This window comes from Rattus norvegicus, chromosome 17 (assembly GCF_021556685.1).
Source record: "Rattus norvegicus strain SHRSP/BbbUtx chromosome 17, alternate assembly SHRSP_T2T, whole genome shotgun sequence".
Taxonomy (NCBI): domain Eukaryota; kingdom Metazoa; phylum Chordata; class Mammalia; order Rodentia; family Muridae; genus Rattus; species Rattus norvegicus.
Genome location: NC_141550.1, coordinates 89080112 through 89103339, shown reverse-complemented (window position 1 = coordinate 89103339; position 23228 = coordinate 89080112). Strand labels below are relative to the sequence as shown.

The following is a 23228-nucleotide window of genomic DNA, read 5'->3' as shown; positions in this document are numbered from 1 at the left end:
TCAAATGGCCAAAAAGCACCTAAAGAAATGTTCAACATCTTTAGTCATCAGGGAAAGGTAAATTAAAACAACCCTGTGATTCCACCTCACACCAGTCAGAATGGCTAAGATCAAAAACTCAGGTGACAGCAGATACTGGCGAGGATGTGGTGAAAGAGGAACACTCCTCCATTGTTGATGGAATTGCAAACTGGTACAACCATTCTGGAAATCAGTCTGGAGGTTCCTCAGAAAATTGGACATTCCACTACCTGAGGACCCAGTTATACCTTTCTTGGGCATATACCCAAAAGATGCCCCAATATATAACAAAGACACATGCTCCACTATGTTCATAGCAGCCTTATTTATAATAGCCAAAGCTGGAAAGAACCCAGATGCCCTTCAACAGAGGAATGGATTTAAAAAATGTGGTACATCTACACAATGGAGTACTACTCAGCTATCAAAAACAGTGACTTCATGAAATTCATAGGCAAATGGATGGAACTAGAAAATATCATCCTGAGTGAGGTTACTCAATCACAGAAAAACACACTTGGTATGTACACATTGGTATGTAGATATTAACCAAAAAGCTCAAATTACCCAAGATGCAATCCACAGACCACAGGAAGCTCAAGAAGAAGGATGACCAAATGCAGATGCTCCCACTCCTTCTTAAAAGGGGGGAAAATATCCATAGGAGGGGATATGGAAGCAAAGTTTAGAGCAGTGACTCAAGGAATGGAAATTCAGAGCTTGATATACATGTGGTCCATATATATATATATATATATATATATATATATATATATATATATATATCCACCAAAACTAAATAATATTGATGAAGCTTGAAAATGCATGCTGAAAGGGACCAGATGTAGATCTCTCCTGAGAGATACATCCAGAGCATGTCCAATACAGAGATCAATGCTAGCAGCAAACCACCAAACTGAGAATAGGGCCCCCTTGGGGGGAGTTAGAGGAAGTATTGAAAGAGTTGAAGGAGCTGCAACTCCATAAAAACAACAATGCCAACCAACAAGAGCTTCCAGGGACTAAACCACTACGGAAAGACTATACATGGACTGACCCAGGGCTCCAACTGAATATGTAGCAGAGAATAGCCTTGTTGGGGCACCAGTGGAAGGGGAAGCCCTTGGTCTGGCCAAGGTTGGACCCCAGTGCAGGGGAATATGGGGGAGGGCAATAAGGGTGATATATAGGGGGAATACCCATATGGGGGAGGGGAAGGAATGGGGCCTTATGGACAGGAAACTGTGAAAGGGAATAACCTTTGTAAAGAAATATATAATAAAAAATTTAAAAAAAAACTGAGCAAACAGAGTCTAAAAAAAAAAAAAGAAATGAAGTCACATCACAAGAAAAGATTCAATAAGTGGAGACATGGCTCAGTGGTTAAGGACACTGACTACTCTTCCAGGGAACCCAGGTTGAATTCCTAGCATCCACGTGACAACTCACAACCGCCTGTAAGTACAGTTCTGGGGGATCTGACACCTTCTGGCTCATTCGGTCGTTAGGTACCCATGTGATTCACAGACATTCATGCAGGCAGAAAACTCCTACACACAACCTTTCAAAGTCACAAATCAAAGGAAGATGGCTCGTTCTTGCTAAGCAAGCATGGGGACCTGAGTTCACTTCTGTCACCCACATAAGAATCAGGACTTATCGCTGCATATGTGTAATCCCACTGAAGGACAGACAGCACCAAGCTGGGCCCCATTGGCTGTTCCAGTCAAATCAGTGAGCTCCAGTTCCAGGGAGAGCTCCTGTCTTGGAGATTAAGGTGGAGAGTAAGTAACCAAGGAAGACACCTGACACTGACCTCTGCCCTCATTATAAATGGGTATACTTGTGTATGCAGACGTGCACACACCTATACACACACACATACACACACACACACACACACACACACACACACACACACACACGGCATAAATCAGACTTTGCGCTCTGAGGTCATGACCTCTCCAGAACACATCGGTGAGTACACAGTGCCAAGCAGACACTGGACAGACGCCACACTACAGCTTCTAGATCACCTTTTCACATACACAAGTGACAGTGTCTGGTCACATCATTGCAAATTAAGGAACTTGCTAGACTTGCCCTTTCACTGACTCTCCCCTCCCCTCAGTGTAAGGCCATTCCTCTCTTCCTGGCTTTCCTGGCTTTTTTGCTAGTCTACAGTCTTCCCCTTCACCTAGGAAGCTCAACTCACCACATACACAGATCCCGCCCTTTCTTTAGTTGCCACTGGGCTCTTCATGAACTAGAGCTGGACGTATTAATATTTGCCCTTCCAAAGATGTGCATTAAAATAAGCATACTCGGGGGCTCCAGTGGTTGCCTAACACAACAGTCATTCCTAACATCCATAAAGGGTGGATGTGAGTATTGGCTTCTGAACGTCTAGACTCATCTCTACATGACTTCATACGGACCCCACGATTCACAAAGGGGGCATTATAAATGTGTTTCATCCCTATCTTACAGTACGAGCTTCTTGGGGTCTAGCTCTGCTTGATAAATGTTGGCTAGATTTTTGCTTTGTTTTGTTTTGTTTTTGTCAACTTAACACAAGCTGAGGTCATCTGGAAAGGGGGAACCTCCGTTGAGAAAGCACCTCGATCAGATTGGCCTATAGGGAAGTCTGTGGGGCATTGTTTCGGTTTAAGGATTGATGTGGGAGGGCCCAGCCCATGTGGACAATGCTGAGTAGGTGATGCTGTGAGCAGAAAAGCTAGGGGGAGGCGGTCTCTGCCTCAGGTTCCTGCCTTGAGTTTCTTCTTGTGCTCTCTTCCTCAGGTTGGTTTTAGTCATGGTATTGGTCACCGTGGCCGAAAGCACACTGAGACAATCAATCTTAATGCTCTCTTGCAACACTGCAACATTAAGAACAGAAGTAAGTGCACAAACGCCAGGGATGGGCAAGCACTAAGGTTTTTGCACTATTGTTCTAGAACCAAATGCAAATAATCCAGTATATGTAACTGTAGGGATGGTTTCCATCGAGCCCTCGGAGCAGCTAAGTGCCCTTAGGTAAAAGTGAGGTCATGGTGAATTAATACCTGAATAAGCATACTGGAGAGGTGTGTGCAAATGTCAACGTCACAAGAGATTAGCTAGAATGTTGTCATTAAACAGCATGCTTAAGTGCTAATTTCCTCAAATGTTACAAGACTGTAATTCAAAACAACGTCTGCTGTTACCTAGTATTTCAGAATCTACTGTTTGTGGTCAGACTGTACCTATAAAGTATAAATTCTTAGCAGTGTCTAAAACTGGGTTTCCCTTGCATGGGCAGTGTGGTCCTTAGTATTCTGAGCACTGTAGAGTACTGTCTTAGTTAGGGTTCTACTGCTGTGAACAGACACCATGACCAAGGCAAGTCTTATAAAGACATTTCATTGGGGCTGGCTTGCAGTTCAAAGGTTCAGTCCATTATCATCAAGGCAGGGACATGGCAGCATCCAGGCAGATGTGGTACAAGAGGAGTTGAGAGTTCTACATCTTGATCTGAAGGCTGCTAGCAGAATACTCATTTCCAGGCAGCTAGGAGGAGGGTCTTAAAGCCCACACTCACAGTGACACACCTACTTCAACAAGGCCACACCTCTTCATAGTGCCACTTCCTGGGCTGAACATATACAAATCGTCACAAATATCTCAATCCAAGAAAAGAAAAAGTGGCTCTAACTCCATTACCCGGGAATAAGCCCTCTTCCATTTTAAAATCAATCCCCTTCACGTATTTCTTTTGCATCATAAAATACTCTAAGAACTTTTTGTATTTGGCAAACCAAAAGCCTTAGCCAGCACAGTACCCTATATTTACTTAAGCAAAGCCAATATCTGTTTTCAGCCAGAGGCATTCCAGTGTGGTTGGCTACAAAGCCCCCAGAATCAATAGTTTCACCAACCTAAAAACAAGAGGAAACAGAGCAAGCCCCTCTTGTCTATGGCACAGCTCTTTACTTGATACTTGCTTATGTTCTTGGATGCTGTGGAAAATGAATTTGACAATGGCATATGAGGCTCATATCGGAGTTAATCTTAATATAATTTGAGAGCAAGCCTCGACTTTTGGAATGCTCCCAAAGACAGTTTTAGTAACTCACAGATAATTTTGGAAAAGCTAATAAGATGCATATAGGAAAGCAGTTATGAAGCCATCTCTAGAGATATCTGTAGTATTCTGCAGTCCAGTCCAATCCAGTTTATTTCAGTCCAGTCCAGTCCAATCCAGTCCAGGATTTTTGCAAAATCACGGGGTCCAACCTAATTTATCACTCTTCCAATCAAGGTTTAATGCCCAGAAAATGGTAGGCATTCAAAACACATGAGAAAAAAGGAAACCCAATTTAAACTGGGCTTCTGACCTGAACAGGTACACCTCAAGTAAAGAGATAACAAGTGACTAACAAACACACAGGAAATGCTCAATGTTGTCAGCCGTCAGGGAAATGTCAGTCAAAACTACAAGGTTTGACTTTAACTTTTCAAAATCTAATTTTAATGTTGATTCTTAAATGCTCTAACCTCCCTTCTAGCCCACCACCCGCAGAGGTAGTGGGAAAGAAAGGATATAGAGGAAGTGGACCTGTTTAGAAAGGTTTGGTTCACAGGTCAGGAGGAGCATCTCAATCCTCTCGAAAACACTTCACAAATATACCAGCACTCCAGCTCAGTAGTGTGAGCTCTGAGCGGCTCTGGCACAGCCTAGCAGCAGCAGCCAGGCCTCAGCAGAATCAGCAGGAATCAGCAGGAGGGACCAGAGCTGACATGAACAGGAGCAGGTCCCCACTGTGCCTCTTGGAGAAGTGAACATCAGTGAAGATTCGAGACCAACAAGTGTTGCACAGCTAGCTCTACCAACAAGCAAACCAAACCTCTCACGTTTGTTGAGTCCTGTTCATACTCCCTCCAAACATCCCGTGTCCTCCACCAGTCTTACCTCAGCACATGAATCTGATTTAGCAAAACTCCATGTGAGTCTGTCTCAGCTGACATCATTCTGCCAATCGGCCTGAGTCCAAGGAAGCAGCCAGAAACCGCAGCACACCTCCAGAAACTTTGGTGCCTTTCTCTCTATGGAGTCCTAACAAATGGAGTTCAATTGCACAATGTACCAATACATACATGCGCATCGTTAGCAAAGAATCCTTCATCATGTGTTCTTTCACCTGCTTGCTTCAGCAGAACACCCTTTCTCCTGTCTGTGTCTGCTTCAGTGAAAAGTTCCTTCACGTGTCTGCTGTAGCGAAACATCCTTTCACTTGTGTCTGATGCAGGAAAACACTCCTTCACATGTTTGCCCCATCGAAACACCATCTGACACAACTCATTTTCCAAAGAACTCAGAAGTTCCCACTTCAAGAATGGCTTCAATTAAATTAATAATAATAATAATAATAATAATAATAATAATAATAATAAATACCCCTGGGGATGGTGGGGAAAGGAGAACTGTAAACTCTGGGAAGAAGTAGAAAACAATGCAGCCACCACGGGCAGTAACATGGAGTTTCCTCACAAAACTCAAGATAGGAAAGTGTTAAGATCCTACCATGCCACTCCTGGGTACGGAGTCAAAGGAAAGAAAGTCAGAGGTCAAGGAGCCACTGGCAGGCCTGTATGTGTTACGGTGTTAACCACAGTGGCTGAGATGAAGAACCAATGCCCATGGAAGAGTAGATACATACGACAACAATAACAACAGAAATGCGTTCATAATGGAAATTTAATAATAAAGAGTGAAATCCTCTTGAGGTTCTGTCTCCCCTTTGTTATGTATTTCGACTAAAGTCATCTCCACTGGGTCCTGGGAGCCTCTCACTTCCCTGGCATCTGGGACTTTCTAGTGTCTACCCTCACTCCCCCACCCCCCACTGCTACATATTGCTATGCGATTCCTGGCCCTCCGTACTTCTGTCCCTTCCAATACCTGATCCTGCCTTCCCCTTCTTCCCTCCTCCTCCCCCCCCCTCAGGTCCCTCCCTTCCTCTACCCCCTGTGATTATTTCATTCCTCCTTCTATGTAGGACTGAAGCATCCACATTTTGGTCTTCCTTCTTCTTAAGCTGCACGTGGTTTGTGGGTTGTATCACAGATACTCACTTTAGCAGAAATGCAAAGCAAAGGGAAGAGAGGACCTGCAGAGACCACCTCCAGGTAGGTAGGCATGGCTCCCGGTTCAGGGATGGAGCCACCCACCCATCTCAAAATTGTTAACCCAGAAATGTTCCTGTCCAAAGGGAAGACAGGGACAAAAAAAAAAGAAACACAGATTGAAGAAAAGGCCACCCAGAGACCGCCCCACCTAGGAATCTATCCCATCCGCAGACACCATCTTGCTGATGCCAAGAAGTGCTTGCTGACAGGAGCCTGGTATGGCTGTTCCCTGAGAGGCTCTACCAGCACCTGACCAATACAGATGCAGATAGTCACAGCCAACCATCAGGCTGAGCCCAGGGACCCTAAAGGAAGAGCTAGGGGAAGGACTGAAGGAGCTGACAGGGATTGTGACCCCATAGGAAGAACAATATCAACTAACCAGGCCACCCAGAGCTCCCAGAGACTAAACCCCCAACCAGAGTATGTACATGGAGGCATTAATAGCTTTAGACATATATGTAGCAGAGACTGCCCTTATCTGACATCAATGGGAGGGGAGGCCCTTGGTCCTGTGGAGGCTTGATGCTCCAGCATAATGGGACTCTAGAGCAGTGGGGTGGGAGTGGGTGAGTGGGTGGAGGAGGACCTTCACAGAGGCAAAGAGGAGAGTGGGAAGGAGAGATGGGACAGGGAAATTTGTGGAGAGGTAACAGGGAAAAGGGATATCATTTGAAACGGAAATGAATAAAATTATTAATAAAATAATATCTGTAAATAAAAATAATAAAAAAATATGCATTTAAAAAAAAGAGTAAAATCCTATCGTCTGCAGCAAGATGGACAGAGTGTGATGTCAAGTGAAATGTGAATACCTGGAAAGACAATCATTCTGTTCTCTCACATGAAGAGAAAGGGAAGTTGACTGGAACACAGAGCAGAAATCACAGAGGCCGGAGTGGGGGTAGCTAAGGGGAGGGTGTGTGTGTGTGTGTGTGTTGAAACATCACAGTGAACACTGTTAATATGTACAATGACACAGAGAAATGAAAATTCGATGTTTTTTAAACATTTTTATTGGTTCATTGTAAATTTTATATAATACACCCCAGTCCCACTCATCTTCCCCTCCCCTCATACCGTCCCTCTACCCTTGCAACTTCCTCCCTAACAGAGAAAGAACCATCTCATTGTGAAAGCTGCAGTGTGTCACAGTGTGTCCCACAGTATACCCTTTTCTCCACTTGCAAATGTTCACTGCGATGACTCATTGGTCTGGTAGGAGACCTCTGGCTTCTGCTACTCTATCAATTCGAACCTCCCTGGGACTCCCCTTGAGTCTGTTGTTGGCCTGTGTCATGGAGATCCTGTACTTTCGGATTCATAGGACTGGCCCCTTAGTGTTCTCTAGCCATCAATGGAGTATATATTGGGGTAGGCTGACTTAAAGCCTGGATCTGGGCCTGAGAGCTACCTGAGCTGGTCTGCCTTCTGCCTAGACCATCTCATGCCCTTGGGACTGGCTCACCAGCAAACCCCTACTGCCCCCTCCAGTTCTACCCTGTTGCCCAGGCAAGATGCAGGACCTACTCTCCTGAGTGTTGCAGCTACTGAGGAACATGGCCAGTTCTCCCACTCTTGTAACCCTGGGGCCATCTCCCATGCCTGCCATAGGTAGCAAGGGATGAGGGAAGGGAGGAGGGCATCACTCCCTCCTCTGAACCACTGCACAGCAGACAAGAGGCTCACAGGCTCAGAGCCAGCTCATGTGCAACCCCATGTCCAGGGGCAGCTCTACTGTGCTGCCCAGGTGAGGGGCAGGACCAGCTCTCCTACCTGGGCCGGCAAGGGGCAAGAGTTGGGGAAGGCATCACTCCCTTGACCATGCTGCCTGCCGCCTAACAGGCAGGTTGCAGCACCAGCTCCCACATTCACCCTTGAGCCTGCTCACCCACAACCCCCTCCATCGGGGTCAGCTCTACTGTGGTGTGCAGATGGGGTGCAGGGTCTGCTCTCCAGAGTACTGCAGTTGAAATTTTGTCTAACTCTGCTCTCCCACCCACCGCTGGTGGTGAGGGCAAAAGGGAGGGAAGGGAATCTCTCCCTCACCAATGCCACTGGAGAGCAGAGAAGAGGCAGAGCTGGCTCTCTTGTGCTCATGCCCTCAGGTTGGCTCACCCAAACCTCCCACATCCGGGGGCAGTTCTACTATTCTGCCCAGGTTGGGGACAGGGCCACATCTACTGCTCTGATGACCTCAGGACCAGCATTCCTGCATGTTGTGGGTAGCAAGGGGTGAGGGGGTGGCATCTCTCACATACCCATGCTGACCCATAGCAGACAAGTGACAGAACTAGCTCTCTCATTCCCATGCCCTCGGGCTAGTTCACCCAGGCCCCACCACCACCATCGCTGCCACCGCTGCCGCCACCACGGTCAGCTCTACAGTGTTGTCCCAGCAAGGTGGAGGATCCACACCTGATCTGCAGCGGGAGAGGACCAGAGACAGCTTTCCTGCATTCATGACCTCAGGGAGCTAAGGGGGGATTCCCACCTGCTGCAGACAGCAAGGGGTAGAAGGAAAGGAGGGTATCTCTCCTTCATCCATGGCACCACCCAGGAAACAAATTGCAGGGCCAGCTTTCCCATGCTCCTATCCTCAGGGCCAGATCACCTACATTTCCTGAAATGTGTGGGGTTAGATCTTCCAAAGACTGCAGCTAGCTGGAGTGGGGTCAGCTCTCCCAAGATGCCCAGCCAAGGGGTGGGACCAGTTCTGCACAGCCCTCAGACATCAGCCCAGATCAGAGATGTCCACGTGGCCATGGATGGTAACAGACCCCTGCTGCTCCAGGACCATGGGTCCAGAGATGGCCCTAGTGGCAGCACAGGCCAGGACCCCACCATGGTCCCAGGTGGCATCACCGGCTACTCACATCAGGCTGTTCCTCATGATCATTGAGTCTCCAATTCTGCCTCTCTTCGTTGTGCCCACATCCTTCTGTTTTTGTTTCCCTTCCATCTCTCCACCACTTACTTTCTCTTCTTAGTGGTTCTCAGGGTATCTGGGTGTCTGGGTCATCTCAGGAGTGGTCTCAAGGGTGCTATGCCCTCTCATGCATTACGGCACCAGGCAGAGGTGATCTTGGGAATAGTCTCCCTGAAACCCCATCTGCATGGTGCTGGACCAGTGGCATCTCAGGCTTGCCCTGTCTAGGACCCCTGACCCCTGAGTGGTGGCATCTCAGGCTTGCCCTGTCTAGGACCCCTGACCCCTGAGTGGTGGCACCTCAGGCTTGCCCTGTCTAGGACCCCTGACCCCTGAGTGGTGGCATCTCAGGCTTGCTTTTGTCAGGGAGTATTGGGCTGCTAGTCAGATGCTCATAGGTCAGAGGCTCTCTCCTCTGTGCCTCCTGCTGACGTACACTCGACACATCTGCAAAGACTGTAGGGGCAGAGAAAATTAGATACACACGAGTTAAACGTATTAAACACATAAAGACATTCCTCCACAAGCCACTTCTTAACTTTAGAATAAACCCTGCTGTCTTGACACTTGCCCACTTTTACCATATAAATCCATGACCTGAATTTTATGGTAAAATTACAAATTTATTTTTCCCCTTGCTCTGGGGTGGGAAATGTCACTCTTACGTTGTATTTATTTGCTAATATTTACTTATTCACTAATATTTGCTGATCTGTGTGCACACCCATGTGTGCCACAGTTTGTGCGTAACTGAGGACAGCCATCAGGAGTCCGTTTCTTTCTAGCACTACAGGGATCCCAGGGAAGGAGCCTTAGCTGACTTACTCGCTGAGGGTGGTAATCGCTACCGAACAATTCACCACAGGGCTTTCCAAGCCCTTACGAAGAAGACAGACATCGCGACAACAATCACAAACAAATACGTTATCTGCAAAAATGCTATTAGAATTTTCTCTCCCATCCAAATGCCACATTGCCAGCGAGGGCATTTCTTAGAGAAAAATCTGCACAGTGAACATGCCTGCAGTGGAGAGCGAGCGACAACTGGATGACCCCTCTGTATTTTCTGACTCAGGTAACGTGGTGAGGGACAAAGTCTCTCAAGGTCCGAGGTCCCGCCTATGATATGGGGACCCTCCCCACTGCTGAGTAAAAGTCTGTCATAGTTTAGAGATTTTTTTTTTATAAAGAGCTCTCCTTTTTAAATAAAAATCAATGAGAGAGGCCTAGTCATGTTCCGCATGGCTTGGTGTGGAAAACAAGGGCCGGTAGCAAAGTCCTTTCGCCGATGCTTAGCATGCGGACGCTGAACTCGCTGTTAACCACGAAGAATCAATTCAACTCGGCTAAGGCCATAGAGCAATGACCTCCATGTCAGCTTACTTGGCAAACATATGAACACAGCCATGCCTCAACAGTGTGACACGGCTTTGTCTTCCCGTTTGGATGGCTCTAGCCGGCTCTAGTGTAAGCAGAAGGAAGATAAAGTGAAACCGCTGGGACTTCCTGGAGACCATAGCGCGGCACCACCTACAGATGTGTTTTGAGGACCTAATGCTGGGGGCTTTAACTGTGAGCCTTTGGCATGAGGTAAAGGATAAGGATGGAAAGGCAGAAGGGTGGGAGAGGGAAGGAGGAACAGGAACCCGGGAGCAGGAAGAGGAGCCATTTAAGCCATTTAAGCCATTTAAGCAGTGTGGTGACCTCTCCCAAGGAGCTGCGCTGCCTACGGAGTGAGAACCTAAGGGGCTAAACCAAAACCCGTCATCTGCCCCCACCCCAAAGACCCAGTAGTTCCCAAATAATTTAATCCAAGTAACGTTAATCACCTGCTCCTTTGTGTAAGTGTTGCTGTTAGAACACCTCCTCAAAACACACACACACACACACACACACACACACACACACACACACACACACACACACACACACAGGCTGCCATTTAAATTCAACTTGGCAACCGAGGTTCCTGTTTCCTAAACAGTACCATTCAAGGAAAGGAATTCTTCCATAGTTTAAAATTATTAGAAATCTTCTTGTCACAAACATAAAATACTCATCACTGTGATCAAGGAAGGTATGCAGTGTCAGCCATGGGCCTTCACACACATAAGTATACATTCACAACACACATACATGTAAACGCAAAAACAATTCACCACGTATTTATTGTATTTGAGAAGCAATTTCTTCAAAAATTACCATTGAACAGACATGAACAAATTGGAAAATACCAGTCAAGATACACACTTTTCGGGGCTGGGGTTTTAGCTCAGTGGTAGAGCGCTTACCTAGGAAGCGCAAGGCCCCGGGTTCGGTCCCCAGCTCCGAAAAAAAGAACCAAAAAAAAAAAAAAATACACATTTTTCTAGTAAAAAAAAAAAAGTACGATTTATTATTTTATTATTTTATTTTAAAATAATATACTATTTTATTAAAATATGCTAGACCAAAATAAAAGTCTAGTCTTTAACAGTGGAGCCGTCTCTCCAGCCCATACTCAGAGAGCTTACTTGACCTTTTTTCCCTAAAATATTTTGGAGAGGAAAAACGGTTAGCTATTGAGCCCACACTGTTTCCAATACTCTAACAAATTCCCGAGATAATGAACTTCTCGGGAGGAAAGGTTTATTTTGAGTCGCGGTTTCAATGGTTTTGTTTCTTGGCGGCTTGGCCCTGTTGCTTTTGGCCTGTTCTGGTATCGGGCATCAAGGCAGTAACATGTGGCAGTGGAGAACTGTTTCCTCGTGGTCCCCACAAAGCACAGGAGAGAGTCACAGCAAGGTACCAGCTCTTGGTATTCCCTTCAGGAGCCTGTTTCCAGCGGCCTAACTTCCTTCCATTAGTCCCACTTCCTAAAGGCTGTACCACCTGCCTAAGAGCAGCAACCCCTGAGGTAAGGAGATCTCCCCGCATCAGTCATCCATCAAGGAAATGCCTCGTCTCAGACACGCCCACAGGCCAATCAGATGGAGGCAGTCTCTCAGTGGAGGCGCTCTCTTGCCACGTGACTCCAGTTTGTATCACGTTGATGAAGATGACCCAGTACAACTGTTCCCTTGCAACTTAACACACAAGCACGTTACTAGTAAAACACAACCTCTACCTTCCTTGTTTGTGCCCAAGAGCTTACGTTAACACTGACATCACAACGTGAAACATGGTCCAACTTTTAAAAGTCACACAGTCTCTTAAAATGTCAGCACTTTATCAAAAACAATGACTTTATGAAATTCGTAGGCAAATGGTCGGAACTGGAAAATATCATCCTGAGTGCGGTAACCCAATCACAGAAAAACACACATGGTATGCACTCATTGATAAGTGGATATTAGCCCAAATGCTTGAATTACCCTAGATCCCTAGAACAAATGAAACTCAAGACGGATGATCAAAATGTGAATGCTTCACTCCTTCTTTAAAAGGGGAACAAGAATACCCTTGGCAGGGAAGAGAGAGGCAAAGATTAAAACAGACACAGAAGGAACACCCATTCAGAGCCTGCCCCACATGTGGCCCATACATATACAGCCACCCAATTAGACAAGATGGATGAAGCAAAGAAGTGCAGACTGACAGGAGCCGGATGTAGATCGCTCCTGAGAGACACAGCCAGAATACAGCAAATACAGAGGCGAATGCCAGCAGCAAACCACTGAACTGAGAACGGGACCCCCGTTGAAGGAATCAGAGAAAGAACTGGAAAAGCTTGAAGGGGCTCGAGACCCCTTATGAACAACAATGCCAAGCAACCAGAGCTTCCAGGGACTAAGCCACTACCTAAAGACTATACATGGACTGACCCTGGACTCTAACCTCATAGGTAGCAATGAATATCCTAGTAAGAGCACCAGTGGAAGGGGAAGCCCTTGGTCCTGCTAAGACTAAACCCCCACTGAACTAGATTGTTGGGGGGAGGGTGGCAATGGGGGGAGGGTTGGGAGGGGAACACCCATAAGGAAGGGGAGGGGGGAGGGGGATGTTTGCCCGGAAACCGGGAAAGGGAATAACACTCGAATGTATATAAGAAATACTCAAGTTAGTTAAAAAAAAAATGTCAGCACTTTAAAAAAGTTTAATATCTCTTTAAAATATCCAAAATCTCTTTAACTGTGGGCTTCAGTAAAATTCAAAATAAATAACACGTTTTCTTATTCCAGTAGGGAAGAACCAGGGCACAGTTACAAGTTCAAAGCAAAATCCCAAATCCAATAGTCAGGGATAAAAGAGGAAATATTTATTTTGCATTGTGGTTTCAGAGGTTTTTGTCCATGGTCACTCGGCCCAGCTGTTCCAGCTCTAAGGCCAAACATCACCTCAGGGGCTGGCACAGAAACAATGAGGCTCTGATCATAGCAAGAAGAGAGGGGCTAGGGTTAAACACCCCCCCTAAGGGCATTTTCTGAGTGACCCTCCTTCCTTCCACCAGGCCTCACCTCAAGTGCTACTCCATCCCAATATTACCATTACTTAGGGATCAAGCCTGCAGTGTTTCCCTTAGGGAAAGTTAGCAGGTAGAGACTAGGAGGAATGTAATTTCCCCACACCTATGGTGGGCTTGAGATCTTGAAAAGACTTGAGAACAGTCACAGAGGATGGTCTCCTGCTTCTCGTTCTCATGTTAATAGATTTATATTTTCCCTCTGAGTGTTTGCCTTCATATTTGTCTGAACGCCATGTGTAGGTCTGGTACCCAGAGACGTAAGAAGAGAGCATTAAGACCTGGAGTGACATGTGCTGTGAGCCACCACGTGTGAGCGGGAAACCGAACCCAGGTCCTTTGAAAGAACAGTAAGTTCCTTTAACCACTGAGCTATCTCTGCAGCCCCATAGTGGGGGGGGGGGGGGTCTACATTTTTATTTGCTTATTTTGGGTGTGTGTATATCTCGGTGAATGCATATCTACTGTGGTGGGCATACTTGTAGAGGTCAGAGGACAACTTGGAATTTATTTTTCTCCTTGTACCATGTGGGTCCCAGGGAATCAAACTCAGATCCTCAAGCAAGTACTTTTACCTCCTGAGCCAACTCAGCCACAGCCAGCCGCTAACATTACCTTGCGTCTCCTGGGGGATGGGGGGGTGGGGAGAATGGAAGAAATAGTCCCTTGAAATTGCCTCAGGTGAGTCAAGAAAAGAAGGCAGTGTAGGGTAGTCTGAAGCTGAGAGGGATACATTGATCACAGGAGTGTGAGGGACCCAGGAAAGGCCAGAGGCACAGGGGAAAGAGTTTGGAGCAGAGGGAGATGTGAAAAGTCAAGCTGACAGAAACACTGCTTACTGCTGCTAAGGCAGAGGCCTCTGTGGTCAGAGTGTGAAGCCTCCTGGACACCTGCTGTGGAGAGAGGAAGCCTAAAAAAATAAATAAATAGATGGATAAATAAATAAGGCGGGGCTGTGATTCCTGGTGTGGACAGGTTCCTTTTCTAGGCTGGTTTGTTCTGGCGGCTGAGATCCAGGTCCTCAAACTGGGATGTAGAGTAGGCAGGAACCCTGGGCCTTTCTCTAGCTTTGGGTCTCCCTTCATTTTTCCCTCCTGTGTTTCTTCAGAGACCAATCTTTTTTTTTTTTTTTTTTTTCTGGAGTAACACATTCTTTCCCGATGTGGCTTATATGAACCAAGATTCAAATAATAAAAAAAATCTGTCCTCGATAGGCTGTTTTAAGAGTTTTGCTTCCCCTGTAGGCTGAAGATAAGGTGATATTGCTCTGGGCAGCTGTTAGAAAATGAAGACTTCCACATGAAGCCTAATGCTGCCCAAACCTGGATAACAGCGTTTCCAGGAGACAGTGCACAGGTCGGGCCTGAAATCTACCGAGTAAAAAGTCTTCACAGAACAAGACTGGGAATCTGAATTTTACTAGATTCAACGGCTTCCCTTTCCTCCCTTTCTGACAGTCGAACAAAGAACAAAAGTTGGGGTATATTTACAAGATGTCAGCAAATTTTGGTCAGGGGCCTCGTTTTGAAAAATAGGCTAAGACCTCCAAATCCCGTCACCTGAGTTCAGGCTCCCACACAGAATCGCCGCCACTGCTCCCGAACCTAAGAGTGGGGCACCCACGTGACTCAGAAGCGCCCCAGAGTCCAGAGCAGCATCTCCGGTGGTGGTTTCTAAACTCAGAATGCTGGGGCACTCCTTAAACTCCGATTAAGCCAATCAAAGCCCACTCTTCATGAGGGGCCTGGGAATCTAAATTTAACAAGTGCTCCCAGGTGACTTTTATCACTAGGCAAATTAGGTACCATGGCTTGAAGTCAGTAATGGACCATGTTTATTGGGCACACACCTGTCCTGAGTACTGTTAAAGCACTTTCATGTGGATGTGGTTATTTTCTCCTAACAACCCTCATCTTCAGTTCACAGGGGAGCCACGCCTCTTTAGCCAATTAAGGGTGGATTTTACTGTTTGAGTCTCAGGGTAACCTCATTTCCATATCTCTAGTCTCTCGATTTAGATTTTAAGTTCTCTCCACCTTGAGGTTAAGCAATTGTTTGTCACTGACTTTTACAAAGGGTTCCACAGACTTCGATGCCTAAAACAGAGGACCCGCGCCCTCAGGCACCGGCGCCCTCGGTAACTCAAAAGGAATCAATCAACGGCTCCTCCTGCTCTTTGTCCTTACAGTTGGCCTGAAAGATGCTACCTTGATTTTGGAGATTTGAGACAGAAGTTGGCTGCAGAAGGTGTTATTGAGAGCAAAGATCTTTTGAATTACACTGAGAATCAGAGTCCTGCAGAAACTGAACCAGGAAAAGGAAAACAGAACGATCGTCTGTTTGTGCTGGCTCTGCAAGCCAGGGTGCTGGCAAGGCCGGAGAATTTCAGCTGCTAAGAAAAAGGTAATGGATATTTCCAGTTTCCTGTCACGCCCTCCTCCCACATTCTTATCCTCTCGCTCATCGGTCTGTGGAGATTCAGAGTTTCCAGTTTACTAAAAGCCCACACTCATTCATCCCGTTCTGATTCCTCTTACAGTTGCCCGGACTTCACAATTTGTACATCCTAATACTTTCCACATCTGTGTTTATTCAATAACACAAAGCAGACACTTCCGAGCTGTGTCCCGTTCATCTCTACCCCAGGGACAATCAGAACAAATGGTGTTTGAGTCCTCTGTCTTCTGCCAGCAGTATCCTGACTCCTTCCACATAGGGAAGTCTTGCTTTGCTCTGGAATTCAGAATCCCGCTCTAGAAACTTAACATTCTCATTAAGTACATCCTGTCAGTTGTTCTTCTACTTGATCCTAACAGGCTTAGGCTAGTAATACTTTTCTTTCCTGACAGATAAAACTAGAAGAGTGATATTTTTAAAGTTCAACTTTTTTTCTAAGCCTGTGTCTGTGAGACAGCTCAGCAGGTAAATGTGATGTTGTGGGAATTTGGGGAAGTCCACCAGTTACCACATGTTATTGGGGACTTTGGGGTCCTCCTTGGAGGGTATCAGTCCCATTTGTAAAAGGAATTTAAAGACATTTTGTTAGACTTTAAAAGATAAACTCTGAGGAGGGAAGCTCTAAGTTTCAGCAGCTTCCTGGAGAAAGATGAAGAATTTCTTAGAAAAGGAGGTTTGATCTAAGGCATAGAAGTCAGACCATTCCTGGCAGTTACCTGGTGGGGAGGGGAGCTGGAGAAGAGGAGGAGAGTCCAGAGTGCTAGGAAAGGGGTGCTCAGAAGAAAGGTTACAGTGTTCTGTGTGATTCAGAAAAGTGGGCAGAGCCACAGGTTCAGGGCTTCAGTTCCGTGACTGCTCCTGAGTCCAGATATTCCAGGGAAGAAGTGCGTGATCTAGTTAAAGGAATAAATATTCCTCCTATCTCTTTAGCATGGGCTGAGGTGAACCCTCTTTCCTGAGGGGTGGTCTCTTGGCCAGGTAATTGGCCCTTTAGGATGAACTCAGTGTTTTGAGTAGGTGTTAGGTCTCCATCGAGGCCAGAGAACCTGCTCTCCCTAATGGACCTCCACACAGCCCCAATCCAGGCTGTGGTAATGGTGCTTTCTACCAAGCTTAACCCCTGGAATTCACATGGTGATAGGAGAGAACCAACACACTCTCTCTCTCTCTCTCTCTCTCTCTCTCTCTCTCTCTCTCTCACACACACACACACACACACACACACACACAGAGAGAGTAAACAGTTTTTTAAAAGCAATTTGTTTGTTGGTAGGTATGACTTCTAAGTCTACGTTCTTCCTTGTAATACTCAGTGTTCCAGCATTTTCTTCATTCATTGACTCAAGTACATGTGATTTCCACAGGGACATGGAAAACAGACATGTGGAGCTTCTTCACCCTTGAGGCACAGCGATCACGGGGTGGAAATGTTACTAGAACAGTTGTTGATTTCTCTACCAAGTCAGCCTCACCAAACCACCTATAAATGCAACGGATGAGAGGCACACCAACCAAATGGACTGCCCTACCTCCACCATGCACCAACATCCCTTGTTATCACTTGATACAGAGCTATTGCCTAGACAGCCACATGCTTGACTCGCTCACGCCCTGGGTGACCTCGGGCACGGTGTACCTCCACTGGGCAGATGACGCCCACTCAAGGACGAGGGAAGCCGTAATGCTTCTGTGCAGGGAAGACTTTCCCTCCGTTATCTGTTGAAAGTTGCCTACTCGGCAGCTAGAGAGATTAAGTCAGAACACCGTTGCTTAATTGTTGGTGGGCCCATATGTTCTGTGTCTGTCTCGAGGATCCAGTAGCGATCTTCCATTTGGTGACTTAACTGTGGCACCATGGAGTAGCATTAAGCTGTAGATTCTTCCCAGGACTATGGGACATACACAGAGAGAGGGTGCATCGGTGCGTGTCCTCTAATTTGATAACTGTTCCAGGACCGCCTTTTGCATGAGAACAGAATGTGCTGGCTAGATGAAGCGCGGGCTCGCAAACAAAGTCAACCCACCTCTACCCTCTTTACCATTACCTCAGCCTCTACCCCATTTCAAACCCTTTTTCTTAACGCTCACCTTTTCTCTCTTTTTTTTTTTTTTTTCCGCAGCATCTTTTCTATGCAGCACAGCATTCTTTCTTTTCGCTTTTCGGTTAGGCGTGGAACCCAGGGTACGGAATATGCTGGTCAAGTGCTATTGGACCACATCTCTAGCCCGCAGGTGATTTTAACAGTAAGCCAGACCCTCTACTTCTTTACTCTCTTCTTTAAAATATTTAAACTGCTTTCTAATTTTACTTAAAACAGTTCCAGATGTCATACGAAGTCTGCTTCGGTCCCCGACAACATCTCTATTCTCCATCCATCTAATTTCTCGTTGCATAAATGTTTTTGGAAGGAATCACTAACACTTTTCTGGGACTGGAGAGATGGCTCAGTGGTTAAGAACACAGACTAATTTTAAAGAGGATGTGAGGTCAGTTCCCGGCACTTACGCAGGGCAACTTCAGACGGCGTCTAACTACAGACCCAGGTGAGTGCAATGCCCCCTGCTGGTCGCTATGAGCGCTGCACTTACATGCAGAACCCCTCCCATTCAGGCACACCCCATACACCTCAACTAAAATAAAATGAAATAAACATTTTTCTTCAATTTTATAACTTATGGAAACTTGGCAAAACTATTGAGCTAAAATATATAACATGGATTCCAGGTAGTACCATTGGTAAACACATCTATTATCAACCATCTGCTTTGTCAATCAAGGGGCAAAAATCAAGCAGAATTCTCTGTACCAGCCAAACAGTGTTGTACTAAGGATGAGCTGTGGCTGTTTTAGTGATGGTGATTTGATTGGCAACTGATTGCTCTATCAAGCAAGGATTCTGTAAATTTCATACATAAGGAATTTCTCAAAAATTTTCATCAATTATTATTTTTTTTACTAAGTTTACTGTAGCTTAGATTTACTAATAACACCCAACCATCTAACAGCAACTCAAGGAAGAGTCGACAGTGCCATGATCTAGAAATAGCTGACAAACAGTAAGCTGTTAGGGGGCTTTGGGTCAGTGATGGATGGGTTCAGTAGCATGCTGGCTTCGTCCCAAGAATCTCATGCTGTCACACTTGGATAAATGATCCTGAGGCAAACAGTAGACCACAGATAAAACCCACAATTCTACCTGAGCAGAGCCAATGAAAGGCAGCCCAGATTGTTACTTAAACACATAGTTAGAAAAGTAAACGAGTCCAGGTAAAGATATATAATTACTTTGAAAAAGACTGTTTTTCAAGATCACAATTCCCTTAACGACCCCCTTCTTAACCAACACTTATTTATAGCAGCTAGACCCTTAAGTGTTCTTGGTGCAGGAAAGTCATGCTTCAAGGTTCAGTCTGGGCTCTAACCAGATTGGGCCATGGTCATGTTTCATGACCCAGTACAAGGGATGGGCCACAATACCCTTTCATTTTCATTGTGATTTTGAAGCTAACCCATTTTATCCTGAAAATTCATTTTCAATTGACTCTCAATAGCAAAAAAAAAAAATAGTCATTTTTCTAGACATTTTTAATTTAGCCTGAAAGAAAACCCAGGGGTTTAAAATGCTTAACCATTTTAATATAATTAGAAAATGTCATTTAATGCCTTATCTTCAAAATACAATCTCTTGAAATAAACCTGAATGAATCAAGTGTGTGGAATCAGCAAACACAGGCAGACTAAGAGGGCAGATTGACATTAATGGATTTTGATACACCCATTGAGACTCTCATGGGCGTCACAGGCTCTAATCAGCCCAGGAAATACAGAAGAGCCAATGATACAAAGAATAGGTCAAAAGGAAATTCAGTAATCAAAATGATTGCAGCTCATTGGCACACTTAGAAACGGCCTGCTTTCTACTTGAAAATCTTCTGACTTGGGACCCAGATGGATGGCTCAGTAGTTAAGAGTGCATCTTGCTTTGTAGAGGATCTGAGTTTAATGACCAGCCCCCAAATCAAGTGGCTCACAACCATTGGCTACTCCAGCTAAGCCAACACCCTCTTATGGCCTCTAAAACACCTGACACCTGATCTCACCCGCCCCCACTCTCTGTCTCTGTCTCTGTCTCTCTGTCTCTCTCTGTCTCTCTCTTTCACACACACACACACACACACACACACACACACACACACACACACACACACACGCAAATACATCTTTTTCAAAAGTTGCCTAACATGAAAACAAGCATAATATCTACAATCCAATGCTAATAAGCTCCTTTTAAAGGGAGAGAAAGGATTGCAAAGAGGAATGCATCCCACAGTTCACAAGAAACCTGAGTACAAATTAAAAGCTTTGTTTGCTAGCTCGGGCTGTTGCAGGTGGGTCTGGGCCTCACAGGTCCAAGCCTGAATGCGCCCCCGCCCCAAATAGTTCCTGAAAAGGGAAGGAATTTTTATGCTGCATTGGCTTTTCCAACATCTACTCTATGTGATATCTAATGTTATTTACGCAAATGTTAATAGGGTAAGAAATTCAGAAGATTGAATTAGGTACCCAAAAAAGATTAACAGGTTTGTTTTTTTTTTCTCCCTTTCATCTAATTTAGTGAATTAAAGAAACCAGGAATAAACATTGGGTCCCCAATTATGTTCTGGTTCCAATTGTTTTTAACCCAACCACTATTTTAACATTAATTATTCATTTTAATTAGCATCAGTTCATTTTTCAAACAAAGCTTACACTTTAAACTGTCTTTAGCCCTAACTACAGAAAAGAACTTGTTAATAAGAGGTACAGTCGTCCCTTAATTTCCATGGGAGATTGGTGTCAGGACTCCAGGGACTGACAAAATTCACTAATGGGGCAGGGAAGATGACTCAGTAGGTAAAGTGCTTGCTGTTCCAGCAAGAAGAACTGATTTCAAATCCCAGAACTTATCAAAGCAAGGTGTAACATTGACCTTCACACACACACACACACACACACACACACACACACACACACACATGCTTACCCCCATGAGCCTGTACAAAGATATATAAATATATATATATATGCATTTCCAGATTACTTACAACAACTAGTGTAATATAAATTTTATGTAACCAGTTGCTAGCCTGACTCATTTAGAGAATTATGACAAGAAAATGGATCTTCAGAGTCTGATACTGTTTTACCTCTGCGATTTATTTTATGTGGATGAATATTTTGCATGTATATATTTATGTTCAGCGATGCATGCATGGTACCAACAGAGTGCAGATGGGGGAGTCAGGTCCCCCGGAACTGGGAGTTGGGATGTTTGTAAGCTACTAGGTGGGTGCTAAGAACTCATGTCTGAGCCCTCCGAGAGAGCAATGAGTACTCTTAACAAGTGAGCTAACTTCCCATCCCTCACAGATTTTTTGGTTTGCTTGGCTGGTTTTAGCATTTTTGATTGGTAGTTAGTTGAATAGATAGATGTGAAAACTGCCAACATGGAGGGAGAACTGTATTTCAAACCAAAAGAAAGCAACCCCAGCCCGAAAGGAGGAAACATGTACTTCTGCAAGTTGTGTTCATGAGGAGAATGTGTAAATGTGTCTCACTTGACAAACACCCACTTCCGTGTAGCAATCCGTTTTAGCTTGCTTCTAGATTCTGGGTAGATGAATCCAGGGTGCTGTAGTGACGATTTTGGAATTTTGATCTCTTTAAAAAACACAGAAATATTATAAGAATGTTTCCGTTTTAATCCGAGGTGTGGAATACGGGGCTGCTTCAGACAGTCCGCAGCAGCTGATTTTGCAAAACGCAGGTATTTTCTGCAATTGTGTGACACTTGGAATTCTGGGGACTTTCCAGAAGGTATATAAATGCTAGGGCCCCCAAGAGGTGGGTGGGGTGTTGGTTGCTGCTGGTCTAGGTTTGTTAAGTAGTTGTGGACAAAGAAGAAACAAGAAGAAATTAGCTATGGGGACAGAGAAGCTCAAACTTCCCCCAAGGAACTCGAAGCCCCTAATCAGCGGGAATTAATCTGAAAATAATATCACCCTCTTTCCCTTCTCTTTTTGCTCTCCTATCTAGAGTTAGGGGCATGAAGGGAGGGAAAAGAAAAAAAGAACCCACAAAGTAGCAAAAGACCAGCTCCAGGGAGCTAGGAAAAAATCGTCTATCCAGAACTTGCTAGTTACCAAGGGGTGGGTGGGTGACATGCTGCAATCTCTCCACAGAGGAAGCTATGACTGACTTCAGTGGAATCAGATGAGGCTATGTATGGCCAAGATCAACACCAAGCAAGGACCGAAGTCCAATCCTCAGACATACGTAACCTGCCCAAGTATATACTGCACACAGCTGGGCCCTAGAAAGGGTCCCCTGCCAAGAAGCAAAACTCTCCCAGGACTTCCTCTGCCTGCATTCTCTCAGTCCCTTGGTGCATTTGCTTTACCACTCTGAGAACCAGCTACATTCTCTGCTCCTGTGGGACTTTGTGGAATGTATTACACATATGATCTTTTAAATTTAGATGCTAACACCCGTGACTCCCAATGTGCCATTTATTGCAAACGAGTCACGCTGATCTTGCATGGGGCGAATGCGTACCCAGGTGCACAGAGCCAGCTGCATCAGGATTACGGCTTCCCCTTGATGGATCCCGGTGGGTGAAAGCGGTGAGAGAGTGACAGAAAGCAGAAAAAGAGTGGCAGAATTGAGAGACCATTTAGACCAGGGGTCCTCAGCCTTCCTATTGCAGCCACCCTTTGATGCAGTTCCTTGTGTTGTGGTGACCCCCAACCATCAAATTATTTTTGTTGCTATACCATAACTGTAATTTTGCTACTTTTTTTTCCTAGAAATACATTTTATCCAATTAGCCACACTAGCTGGGACCCAGCAGCAGTTGCCAAAAGGCAATTTTTCTACACTGGAAAGGAGTCCTGACTTGAGTTTTCCTGCTTCCAAAATGTTTATCAAATCCTGTGTCTCGAAACAAATGGAACATCCGTTGTCAGTGAAACTGAGACACGTTCCTCAGGGGAATGGCTGTGAAACTCCAGTCTGTGTCCGAAGGTCAGCCTTTCCTACTCCTCTTTACAAATTTATTCCTGAAGTATCGTTCCGGAAAACTGGGAATGAAGGTCTAAAAGGTTAAGGGAGGAGAGCAGATTGGGGAGCGCACACCAGGAACACAAAATTTAAATTGTACAGACTCCAGCAGT

At 45.4% G+C, this 23228-nt stretch overlaps 1 pseudogene; it reads right to left on the bottom strand.

Annotated features, from left to right (window-relative positions):
- Window positions 1-9486: 9486 nt before the first annotated feature.
- On the bottom strand, window positions 9487-9587 carry LOC120098007 (small nucleolar RNA SNORA17; annotated as a pseudogene).
- Between the last annotated feature and the right edge of the window lie 13641 nt (window positions 9588-23228).